We start from the raw sequence: 12,944 nt of genomic DNA, 5'->3' as shown, positions 1-12,944 counted from the left end.
AAAAAGTGACAAAATCTTTAAGCACATCTCAGGCCTTACACAATATCTGTTAATTCATTCTAGAGAGAAACCCTACAAAAGCAAAGAATGTGGTAACGCTTTTAACTAGTCTTGAACCCTTATTATACACAAGAGAAGTAATACTTAAGAGAAATACTACAATAAGGAATATGGCAATGTCTTACAAAGTCCTCAAACCTGAATAAATGTAAGATAATTGATATTGGAGAGAACCCCTGAAAAAACTGCAGAAAAAAATGTGGCAAAGCCTTTAACTGGTTTCCATCCTTGTTAATTAAAAAAATGTTATACTGGAGAGAAACTCTACAGCATAAAAATGTGACAGAGCATTTAACCATACCTCATACTTTTCTAAAAAAGGGAAATCATACTGGTGAGAAACTAGAAATGTGTTAAATGTGGCAAGGCCTTTAAATGGTAGTCACACATTATGGTGGGTAAGATAATTTATACTGAAGAAAACTACAAATATGAAATGAAGAATGTGGCAAAACTTTTAATAAATTCTCACACCTTATGCCACAGGAAAGCATTTATACTAGAGAAAAATTGTAGAAATACAAAGAATGTGAAAAGCCATTAATATCAGCTCACATTTTACTCAATATCAGAAAGTTTATAGTTAATAAAAGCATTATAGTTTGGGCATGTTGGCTCATGCTTGAAATTCCAGCACTTTGGGAGGCCAAGGTCAGTGGCTCATGAGGTCAGGAGTTCAAGAGCAGCCTGGCCAACATGGTGAAAGCCAATCTCTACTAAAAATACAAAAATTAGCCAGGCGTGGTGGCGTGTGCCTGTAATCCCAGCTACTCGGGAGGCTGAGGCAGGCAAATTGCTTGAACCTGGGAGGTGGAGGTTGCAGTGAGCCAACATAGAGCTGCTACACTGCATCCTGGGTGACAGAGCAAGACTCCAAATCAAAAAAAACAAAAAAAGCATTATAAATGTGATTATTGTAAAAACACCTTTTGGAAAATATAGGCCTTTAAAGTAAAGACTATTTATTCTGAAGACAAACATACAAACATAAAGAGGATTGTTATACCTTTACTTGCATTACAGATGTTATTGTATGCATTTTATGTTAAAGGAAAACCCTGAAGCAAATGCTAAAACTTTGAACATCAGAGACTTTATATTTGAGAGAAAGCCTAAAACATGTAATGAATGTGAAACATGTAATGAATGTGAAAAAACATTTGTTCAAAAACCACAGCTTAGAAAACACCAGTTTATACTAAATATTTTTGTAGATCCAATATATGGGGAAAATATATTTAACCAAAAAGTAAGTCTATATAAACATTTGAGGATTCACAGTAGAAAGAATGAAGGCACTGAAACTTCAGACATTACACTAAATCAGAGTGTTGAATGTAAAAGAGATCCAAAGATAACACTATATACATTTCAGAGAAGTAGATTTTTTTGGAGATTTATAATTACATTCGAGGTTTGCTTCATTTTCTGTAAAAAAAATTTAGATTTTCTGAAAAGCAAATAATAATGTAACTCAAGTCTCAGATTACTTCATGTTGATTCTTCCCATTGTTTGTGAAAGTATTTGATCAATTGTTGCATCAGAGATATAAGAGATTGTTTATCAATTGTACCTTTATGTAATAAAATGCAATAAATTTAAAAATTTTTTAAAGATTATGTGTGAACTTAATTTTTCATTAAATAAAGTTGTTTTTAATGTTTTAAAACTATTGTGCTTTGAACGAAGTGTTAATTTGCCATCAACATTAATGTGTCTCATCTTACTTAAAGTTCTAAGTAAATTATGGTAACACTATTTGTTAATGTAGGGGAATGACATCTCTAGTAATCTCTTTTCTGCCAGTGTTTTTTGTTTGTTTGTTTGTTTGTTTTGAGATGGAGTCTTGCTCTGTTGCCTAGGCTGGAGTATAGTGGCACGATCTCAGCTCACTGCAACCTCTGCCTCCTGGGTCCAAGCAATTCCCCTGCCTCAGCCTGCCAAGTAGCTGGGACTACAGGCAGCTAATTTTTGTATTTTTAGTAGAGATGGGGTTTCACCATGTTGGCCAGGCTAGTCTTGAACTCCGGATTACAGGTGTGAGCCACCACACCTGGCCCTCCAGTGGTTTTAAACTGCAAAAAAAAAAGTTGAAGAATTTTGTTCTCATAGGTGAAATTTGTATTCTTTTTTGTCTTATTTACATTTTTAAAAAATTTTTGTGGGTAGTTTGCATACACACTTATGGCATATATGAGGTATTTTAACACAGGCATACATTATTTAATTATCACAGCAGGTTATATGAAGTATTCATTACCTCGAGCATGTATTTATACTTTGTATTACAAACATTCCCATTATATAGTCATTTCATTATGTGCAATTGAATTATTAACCACAGGGTCATTTTATGATCATAAAAGTTACATGAGTATAATTAATATCCATACATTTCTGAGTCGATTAAAATTTTTTTTAATTTATTTTATATATTTTTTGTACATGTGGCCTCTCTGCTGACAAACAAAAACAGGCTTTTAGTTTTTATTTACATAGAGTTACATATACAAATGTATTACTCCAAAGATGTACCAGCCGGGTGCAGTGGCTTATGCCTGTAATCTCAGCAGTTTGGGAGGCCGAAGTGGGCAGATAATTTAAGGTCAGGAGTTCAAGACCAGCCTGGCCAACATGGTGAAACCCCATCTCTACAAAAAATTAGCTGGGTGTGGTGATGCGTTCCTGTATTCCCAGCTACTAGGGAGGTTGAGGCAGGAGAATTTCTTGAACCTGGGAAGCAGAGGATGCAGTGAGCCAAGGTGGCACCACTGCACTCCAGCCTGGGTGACAGAGCAAGACACCATTAAAAAAAAAAAAGAAAAGATGTACCTTAAGTATGGAAAAGTTATATAGCAAGTGAGTGTGTTTGTGTGTGACTTTGTATGCATTTTCAGAACAGAGGAACAATATTGAAACAAAAAAGTTTATTTTAATAAGGTGGGTAATTAACAAGAAACCTGGAACCTTAGAGATTCTCAAAATAAATCCATATTCTGTGCCTTATATTGAATTCGTTACTGTAAAATCTTATCCCACCCAAATCTTATCTTGAATTGCAATCCCCACATGTCAAGGGAGGGACTTGGTGGGAGGTGATTGGAACATGGGGGTAATTTTCCCCCATGCTGTTCTCATGATAGTGAGTTCTGAAAAGATCTAATGGTTTTATAAGTGGTGGTTTTTCCTGCTTTCCCTCCTGCTGCCTAGTGAAGAAGGTACTTGCTTCTCCTTTGCCTTCCACCATAATTGTAGGTTTCCTGAGACCTCCCCAGCCATGCAGAATTGTGAGTAAATTAAACCTCCTTTCTGAATAAATTACCCATTCTCTGATAGTGTCTTTATAGTAGTGTGAAAACAGACTAATACAGAAAATTAATACTGGGAGTTTGGGGCACTGCTATAAAGATAATTGAAAATGTGGAAGTGACTTTGGAAGTGGGTAATAGGCAGAGGTTGAAACAGTTTAGAGAGCTCAGAAAAACATAGAAAGATGTGGGAACGTTTGGAACTTCCTAGAGACTTGTTCAATGCTTTTGACCAAAATGCTAACAGTGATATAGATAATAAAGTCCAGGCTGAGGTGGTCTCAGATGGAGGTGAGAAACTTACGTTTAAAATGGAAGCAGAACATAAAAGTTTGGGAAATTTTTTTTTTTTTTTTTTTTTGAGACGGAGTCTCGCTCTGTCGCCCAGGCTGGAGTGCAGTGGTGCAGTCTCGGCTCACTGCAAGCTCCGCCTCCCGGGTTCACGCCATTCTCCTGCCTCAGCCTCTCCGAGTAGCTGGGACTACAGGCGCCCGCCACTACGCCCGGCTAATTTTTTTGTATTTTTAGTAGAGACGGGGTTTCACCGTGGTCTCGATCTGCTGACCTCGTGATCCGCCCGCCTTGGCCTCCCAAAGTGCTGGGATTACAAGCGTGAGCCACCGCGCCCAGCCAAGTTTGGGAAATTTGAAGCCTGACCATGAGGTAGAAAATAAAACCCCATTTTTTGAAAAGAAATTGAAGCCACTGCAGAAATTTGCAGCGGTAAAGAGGAGCTGAATGTTAATAGACAAAACAATGGGGAAAATGTCTTCAGGTCATGTCAAAGATCTGAGGCAGGTCCTTCTATCACAGGCCAGGAGCCCTAGGAGGCAACAATGGTTTCATGGTCGAGGCCCAGGGCCCCACTGCTCTATGAAGTCTTGGGACTAGGTGTCCTGCATCCCAGCTGCTCCAGATCCAGCTGTGGCTAAAAGGGGCCAAGGTACAGCTTGGGTTATTTCTTCAGAAAGTGCAATCGTCAAGGCTTGGTGGCTTCCATGTGGTATTGGGCATGTGAGTGAACATAAGACAAGAGTTGAGCTCTGGGAACCTCTGCCCAGATTTCAGAAGATGTATAAAAATGCCTGGATGTTCAGGCAGAAGTCTTCTACAGGGGCAGAGCCCTCATGGAGAACCTGTAATAGGGCAATGCAGAAGGGAAATGTGGGGTTGGAGCCCTCATGCAGAGTCCCCCCTGAAGCTGCCAACTGGAATTGTGAGAAGGCCACTATACTCTAGACCCCAGAATGACAGATCCACCATGAGCTTGCACTGTGCACCTGGAAAAGCCACAGGCATTTAATTCCAGTCCATGAAGGAGTTGCCCAAGGCCATGAGGGCCCACCCCTTGCATCAGCATGGCCTGGAAGTGGGACATGAAGTCAAATGACATCATCTCAGAGCTTTAAGATTTAATTACTGCCCCACTGGAATTGAAGCTTGCATGGGGCCTGTACCTCCTTGGTTCTGGCCAATTTCCCCCATTTGAAAGAGTTTACCTAATTCCTGTACCCCCATTGTATCTTGGAAGTTACTAGCTTGCTTTTGATTTACAAGCTCATAGGTAGCAGGGACTTTTCTCAGATTGGACTTTGGAGTTAGACTTTTGGGTTAATGCTAAAATGAGTTAAGACTGTGGGAGAGTGGTGGGAAACATGTTTGGTTTTGAAATATAAAAAGGGCATGAGATTTGGAAGGCGCCAGGGGCGGAATGATACTCATGGTGTTCTTGTGATACTGAGTGAGTTCTCATGAGATCGGATGGTTTTATAAGTGGTCATTTTTCCTGCTCTCCTTCACCTAGTGAAAAATATACCTGCTTCTTCACCTTCTGCCATTATTGTAAGGTTCTTCAGGCCTCCCCCAATCATGTTGATCTGTGAGTCAAATTAACCTCTTTCCTTTTTAATTTACCTAGTCTTGGGTGTGTCCTTATAGCAGTGTGAGAATGGACTAATCGACACAGTAACTTAATAACAAAGGTATTATTATCCTCAATTTATAAAGAAAGAATCAGAGCCAGAGAGAGAAATAACTTGCTCACAATAGCAGAGCCAGTATTAAAACACAAGCAACTTTGACTCCAGAGATAATGCTCTTGAATACAACAATAAAAACTCTTTCAAACAGAAAAGAAGTTACCTTTAACATCCATTCTTAAAAATTTAACAAAAATGAAAATGGATACATTTGTATTGTTATATATGTATATATGTGAATGTATATTATAAATAAGAAATACTTCATATAAGCCAGAAAAAGATGATTATTTTAATGAATAAAATTGAAAAGCAGATGAATTAATTATTATTTGCAGATGATATATGTGTTTACTTAGACAACAAAGGCAACTGAAAGGCTATTTTAGAAATCTATTCAGGTGGATAGGCAGAATTCTCAGATGACCCTCAGATTCCCACTTCAGTGCACACCTGCTGTGTATCCTTTTCTCCTGTGTGTGAGAAAATGTGTGTGACTGTGGTGGGACATTATTCATGTAATTAGGTTACAAAGGTATTGGCTTCCTGTTTATCATAAGAAAGATTATCTTTATTAAACTAAACTTAATCAGACATGTTTTTAAGAAAAAGAGCACATCATAGAAAAACACCCCTGCTTCCCTGAAATTAATCAAACTTCTAGGTAAGCCAGGTTGTAAGCTGCTTATGGTGGCCACATGGCAAGGGATACATTTGTATATTGTCTCTATTTTTGCCTTCAACACGTTACTTTCAGAAGGAAGAATAGGAGGATGTCATGGCAGAGGAAAAAGAAGAGATCTCATTTATATAAGAAATAATCATCCCTCATCTGGGACAGCTTAAGAAAAACAGAGACCAGAACATGACCACATCAATGGGAAACAAAGGCAACTTGGTTGAAAGGGGTCACTGGCATTAGGAAGCAATGTCTACACAGCCGAAGTAAATGACCAGCCTCCGGGATACCAATAGTCTACCAACAAGGCTGAATTCATTCTCATTCTGATTAAATTAGCATTTCTGCTCCATTCTGTTAACTCAGTTTTACATTCATGACAAAAATACCATACAAACCATTGAGTGCCCTCCTAGAATTGAACTTATCCTGAAAAAGCATACCCAATTATTTAATTTCAACATTGGAAAATGTTGAAAAAATAATGAATTTATTAATAATAATCCGACTTTCTACTTTTAGAGAATTGTACTATTCTGTAATACAATATTGAACTTTGAACACCTTAACATGAATATTTCTTGAATGCATAAATTGTTATGTAGGTAGTTTCTCTTTTAGATTAATGCAATGAGACTAAAAATTAGAGAAAACATTTGAAATGAAATAAAAGTCATCAGAACCACATCTTTCAATGGCTTGCCATAATTACCATGCTCTTTGAAATGGTCAAGAAGCAAAGACAAGGTTTTGGCTTTGCCCAATTATTAAGTCCTTGACCTTTTGAAATCTAATATCCTGGCTAAAAAAAGTAGGAGGGACTATTTTTAAGGTGGCTGCCTAGAGTGTGCAATTCAATATGAGAAGAATTTTGATAGGCAAGAAAATGCATACCACATACACACATTACTCTTCTCTGATTTGCTTTAACATTGAAAGGCTGGAAATTGGAAATCTAGTCTCTTAATTTAGGGTAAATTAACAAAAGATTAATGTTTCAGCTGAGCAAGTTATTGTATGAAAGTTATAGGTAACAGATGTCATTGGCTGCAAAAAACAAAATAGTATGACTACATTCAGTAATAGTCTAGCCATGCAAATGATAGACCAATTAGATTAAGATCCTAACAGGTGCTTGTAGCAAGCATTTATGTGCAATGTTGTGACCCTCCCCCAAACACCTTTTTCTGTCTCCTTACAGAGATACCAATTTTTCCTGAATGTCTCAGGGTGAATACTGGGAACTGAGAATGCTCAGTGTTTGGAGTTGATTACTGGAAACATAGTTAACACATTTCTTCTATATTATAAAAAAATTTTATGAATCTTATTCTGCCTCAGAAAGGCTTTTAGTAAAAGATTGCTCATGTATAACACTCTATTTGGATTCATGGAAATTTTCAATATTCCATTTAAGTCAGAGACACTGAAATGTCAACCAAATTTCATAAAACATATTTGAATGAGATGATATTAGCTAAGAATTTTATTTCATCAGTAAATTTAGAGGTAAATAAGAAATGTGTGTACTTTGGGCCAAATCACAGTGTTTGCCACATGGGAACAATTCAGACAAGTGCTCTTCATCATTACGCTTAAAGTAGCACTAGCAAAACACCCATTTCCTGGCATCAGCTGGCCTGTTTTTCACTGATGTGAAGTGCAGAAGGCATTGAAACAGTGAAGAAGGGTGATATAAATGGGATAATTATATGAAGTACAACTTTGAATAAAAAGTAGCATTTGATATTGTACAACTATAGACAAGATGACTAGTATGAGATAAAAATATTTTACTTCTATTGACAGAATAACTTCATTCACAATATTACTATTTCAAATAATTTTTTTGCTTTTTATCCAATATTACCTGAGCTCCATAGGAATCAACAAAATGAATCTTTATTTTACCACAAGTTTATTCATGCATATGCTTAATTTGCTGAAAATATGTTAGCCTTCCATAAAAGATTTATACTTTTATTGTGTCATCTTTTGCTGAGAAGTGGCTGTCCTGCCAGAAAACTGCTATTCTCAATTGTCCTCACACTGACTCTGCTCAACATAGTGACTGGAAGTGATGTGTGCATAAAAAGCAGATGTGTCTTCTTTGCATCTTTTTTCATCTATTGGCTGAAGAAAGAGACAATGCAGATAGAAAATTTAAAAAAAATCTAATCTCCGAATAATCACAAAGAAGTTCTCTTAACCAGAAATAAGCCAAACGGGATGGTGATGTAAGCAGAAAATGTATTATTTTGCTAAGCCTTTGAAATTTGAGGGTTTATTAGTATGACAATCTGCATTGCTTTAACAAACATATTAGTTTTTCAGTTTTAATTCTTCTGAATATGATTCAATTTCCTGATGAATCTGGACTGAGAGGAGAATAACTTATTTGTTAAAATTAAAAATGTGAGGAAAAATGTGGATTCTCATAGATAGGCCTAGGGCCATGGGTAAGGTCCTGGGTCTTCTACTTATATGAAGATCACAGAGGATTATGACACCCATGCATATTGAATAAACCCCATGGGTGGTACAGTCTCATAACAGGGCTGAGAACACAGGTGAGATTGAGAGTCTTGTACGAACACACAGCCAAAAGTAGAAATTGTTACACATCCATGTGTACACAGCTCACAATTGAGGTCCTGAATCTCACACCCAGGGGCAGTTGAGAGCTGGAATTGAGACTCTCAGATACGGATCCAGTCCACAGGTGAAGTGGGGACTCTCCAACCAGGATTCAGCACAGCATTGATGTTGTGACTCCTCTACTGGAACGCAGCTTGGAGAAGGGATTGGGGCTCTCATGAGAGGAAGCAATCCACTGTTGAGATTGTGACTCATGTACTTGGGCCTAAGTCTCAGGAGTTGTTGACTCTTACACTTGCAGTGGGAAAATGTGTTGAATTGGGAGTCTCATTCCTGGGCCTTCCTGCAGGTGTCATTGTGACATGCACTTCTACCTAGAACCTTAGTAATTTGATAGTCCTTCTGGGCTCAACACACAGATATCTTGTGACTTATACCTGGGCCAAGCACCTAGGTGATGTGACTATTTTGCCTGGCCACTTCCCTCAAAGGAATTGTAATACATCTCTTTACTGAGCACCTAGGTGACATAAATCTTCTCCTTCCTGGACCCTGCCCACAAGTAAGGTTATGACATATCTAGCATTAAGTTTAGCACTTAATGATGTGACTGTCCTATCTTGTTTGTGCCCCGCCCTGAAGAAGCATTGTGACATTATTGGCCTAAGTAAAAAGGTAATTCAGGTCTTCTGCCTGGGACATATGCACAGTGGGGGATTGTGAAATATCTCTTGGCTTATCATGATGATGTGATTCTCCTCTCTTGTCTGGAACTTTTTTCCAGTTGGGATCACAACATATTGCTGGGCCTAGAACTGGGTGATGTCATTCTTCTCCCACGGCCCAGCCTACAGATGGCATTGTGGCATCTCTCTGGGCCCATTGGCTACGTGATGTGACTCTGCTTTTCTGCCTGGACACTTTCCACAAAAGGAATTGTGACATATAGCTAGACACAGCTCCCTGGTGATGTAACTGTCCTGTATTGGCCCTGTGCAAAGGGGGCATTTTGATATATTGCTTGGCCAAGCAGCTAGGTGATATGACTCTCCTGAACGGGCCCCGCTCTCAGAGAGGATTTTCACCCATCACTGGGCCAATCATATAGGTGATGTGTCTCTCCTCTGTTGCCTGGACCCTGCCCAAAGTAAGAATTGTGACGTATCACTTACCCAGCACCCAGGTGATATGACTCTCATGTCTGGTTCCTGCCCACAGGTGAAATTGTGACACACAATTCAGCTCACTGGTGAGATGTTGACTCTCATACCTGGATCCAGCTAAGAGAACAGATTTTGACTCTGATATCTAGGCTTAGGGCAACAGGCAAGGTCCTGGGTCTGGATAAAGCCCTCAAGTGATACAACGTCATAACAGGACCAAGAATAAAGGTGACATTGTGACTTTCATATGCACATCCAGCTGACAGAATTGTCACCCTCACACATAGTGCTTACTGGTGAGATCCTAAGTCTCACACACAAATGCAATCCAGACTTGGAATTGTGACTGTCAAATGTAGATGCAGCCACAGGTGAGAGAGTGACTCATTTTGAACTCAGCTCAGGCACAGCAATGAAACTCATACCTGGACCCAGTCAATAGCAGAAATTCACAATCCTGGACATTTTCCAGCAAAAGGTGTAAGAGTCAACAATTCTTGTGGGTTGAGTTTTCTATTTTGAGGTATAAGAGTCAACATATTTTTTGTGGCTAGGTCCAGGTATAAGTCATCACAATGCTCACAATGAACTGAGTCCAAACACAGGTAACAATCACACATGTGAGCACTAACCAGGTAGGAGGGTCAGATCACCTGGGAGCTGGCCCAGGAGTATGTACCCATTGTTCTAAGCCTAGCTACAAAAGTCAAAATCTCTCTATTGTCTTGGTCCAGCTATGAGAGTTATTACCTTACCTGTGTTTTGGGCCCAGATATACATCACAATTTGAAGTCTGGGCAGGAACCAGGAAGAAAAATCACATCATCTAAGTGTCCCCTGTGGGAGAGGTCCAGGTAGGAGAGTAACATCTTCTTGGTGCTGAGCCAAGTGAAATGTTCCAATGCCCTCGGTGGGCAGGGCCCAGGCAGAAGAGTAGAGTCACATCACCTAGGTGCTGAGTTCACCAACATGTAAAAATATCCCCTTAGGGCAGGGCTCATGCAGGAGTGTCACATCATCCAGGTGTTCGGTCCAGGCATATGTCACAATCCCTCCTGAAGGCAGCACCTGGGCACAAAAGGAGAATTACACCACCTAAGGGATGGGCCCAGAGATATCACAATGCCTCTGTGGGTAGGGCCCAGGTCACATCACATGGATACAGGGCCCAAGGATATTTACAATCCCCACTGGGGCAGGGCCCAGGGAAAATGACATGAGCCACATCACCAGGTGCTGGGCCCAGTGATATATTACAATCCCCTCTAAGAACAGCACCAAGGCAAGAGTTACGTCACCTAGGTGCCTGTGCCAGGTATATGTCACAATTCTACTTGTGGTATTAACGCAGGCGAAAGAGGCAAATCACTCAGGTGCTAGGAAAAGGTATATGTCAAAATCACACCTGTGGGTGTGAACCAGGTAACATGTTACATCACTTGGTGCTGAAGCAGGAATATGAAAAAAGCAGGGATATTTCTGTTGGCAGGGCCTAGGCAGAAGAATAATATTTCTTGGATGCAGGGCCCACTGATATGTCACAATTACTTTTGTGGGCTGGGCCCAGGTAAAAAAGGAGGGTCATGTGGCCTAAGGACTGGGCCCAGGGATATGTCACGATTCTCCTCGGATCCAGTCCTCCTCGTGGGGAGGGCCCAGTCAGGAGAGTCATAGCACTTGGGCGCTGAACTTAGAAATATGTCACACCAGGCACGGGAGCTCACACCTGTAACTCAGCACTCTGGGAGGCTGAGGATGGTGGATCATTGAGGTCAGGAGTTCAAGACAGCCTGGACAACATGGTGAAACCCCGTCTCTACTAAAAATACAAAAAAATTAGCTGGGCATGGTGGTGCATACCTGTAGTCCCAGCTACTTGGGAGGCTGAGGCAGGAGAACCACTTGAACCTGGGAAACAGAAGTTGCAGTGAGCTGAGATTGCTCATTTTTGTATTTATAGTAGAGACAGGATTTCACCATGTTGGCCAAGCTGGTATCGAACTCCCGGCCTCAGGTGATCCACCCACCTTGGCCTCCCGAAGTGCTGGGATTACAGGCCTGAGCCACTGCCCTCGGCTGAAAGTAACTGTTTCTGAGGACATAGGATTTTAGGGACATCAATTATTAAGAGGCTACATGGAAGCAGAAGTGCTCCTGGATGTTTCCACTATCTAGACAAAAAATTTCAACACATCAGTCCCAGCAAGTTTAGTTACATCCCTGACTGCTGTAGGTGATGAGCTTTCCATCCAAAGCAGAGATGTTAAACTTCACAGGTTTCAAATGACCTCCAAGTGATCCACACCTTGAAAGTTGCTCCCACAAAGCTGGAGCGCCATCTGTCCTGGAGAGAGCTGGTCACCATCCATGTCTTTGAGACACTGGCCAGTCAGGTCTCAGGTGAGATGAGGCCCATGGTTACACGTGTAAAATATCAAAACAATCATCATCTTTAGGTTGATTTTTGGAGGCCTAAATCCATAAATGGGTAGGTGAAAATGGCCCACCAGACACATGCCTGGAAATACTGGGGCTTTCTCCTCTGCTTTTAGCAGATCCCAGTAAGCCAGTAATTACTGTCCCTCGTGTCTCAACTTCCACTTCCACGAAAAAGGGGTCAGTGAGGTTGACATTTTCACCAAACCACAGCCCATGTTACCCACCGCAAAGCTGAAGTTGTATACGGGCGGCCCAGGCAGCAAATTTCTCCCAAATGCTGCTGAACTGGCGCTCTGCCTGGAGTAAGCAGAGGCGGTGACACAATGTACAATGTCTCAGACGGACATCAGGCCAGTTTCTGTAGTACTTTAGGAAAGCAGGCGGCTCCCTGGGCTGCAGGCGGCGCGATGTCATGGAAAGACCAGAGGGTAAGGATAAAGAGAGGAAACCGAGCTACTCAGCCGGAGGTGGGACCTGCCAGATTTGGGCAAAAGCGAGGTGTACTTCGAAGAGTCACACCTTTCTCACTGTCCAGCCCAGATTTATCCCTCATATCCCTCTCCAAACTCACTCCCCATGGAGAGGAGGCAGCAGGGGGTGAGCGGGCAGCACTGCTTTGCCAGGTGGGCAGCACTGCTTTGCCAGGTGGGCAGCACTGCTTTGCCAGGTCCGCGGCACTGCTTTGCCAGGTCCGCGGCACTGCTTTGCCAGGTCCGC

At 40.9% G+C, this 12,944-nt stretch overlaps 1 long non-coding RNA gene across 2 annotated transcripts in view; it reads right to left on the bottom strand.

Annotated features, from left to right (window-relative positions):
• Positions 1-7,989: 7,989 nt before the first annotated feature.
• LOC131384310 (uncharacterized) overlaps positions 7,990-12,944 on the bottom strand; it is a 5,759-nt gene continuing 804 nt past the window's right edge. Inside the window, exons 2-5 of one of the 2 annotated variants that reach the window (XR_009215034.1) lie at positions 12,452-12,701; positions 10,544-10,856; positions 9,798-9,905; positions 7,990-8,160 (exon numbers count right to left, since the gene is read on the bottom strand). This is a non-coding gene — a long non-coding RNA (uncharacterized LOC131384310). Of the gene's footprint in view, positions 8,161-9,797; positions 9,906-10,543; positions 10,857-12,451; positions 12,802-12,944 lie in introns of those variants that run through there. The other variant, XR_009215033.1, reaches the window with a different exon arrangement.

Source organism: Hylobates moloch, unplaced genomic scaffold (assembly GCF_009828535.3).
Source record: "Hylobates moloch isolate HMO894 unplaced genomic scaffold, HMol_V3 SCAFFOLD_1, whole genome shotgun sequence".
Taxonomy (NCBI): Eukaryota; Metazoa; Chordata; class Mammalia; order Primates; family Hylobatidae; genus Hylobates; species Hylobates moloch.
The sequence above is the reverse complement of the archived record's forward strand: the minus strand, read 5'-3'. Positions and strand labels throughout refer to the sequence as shown.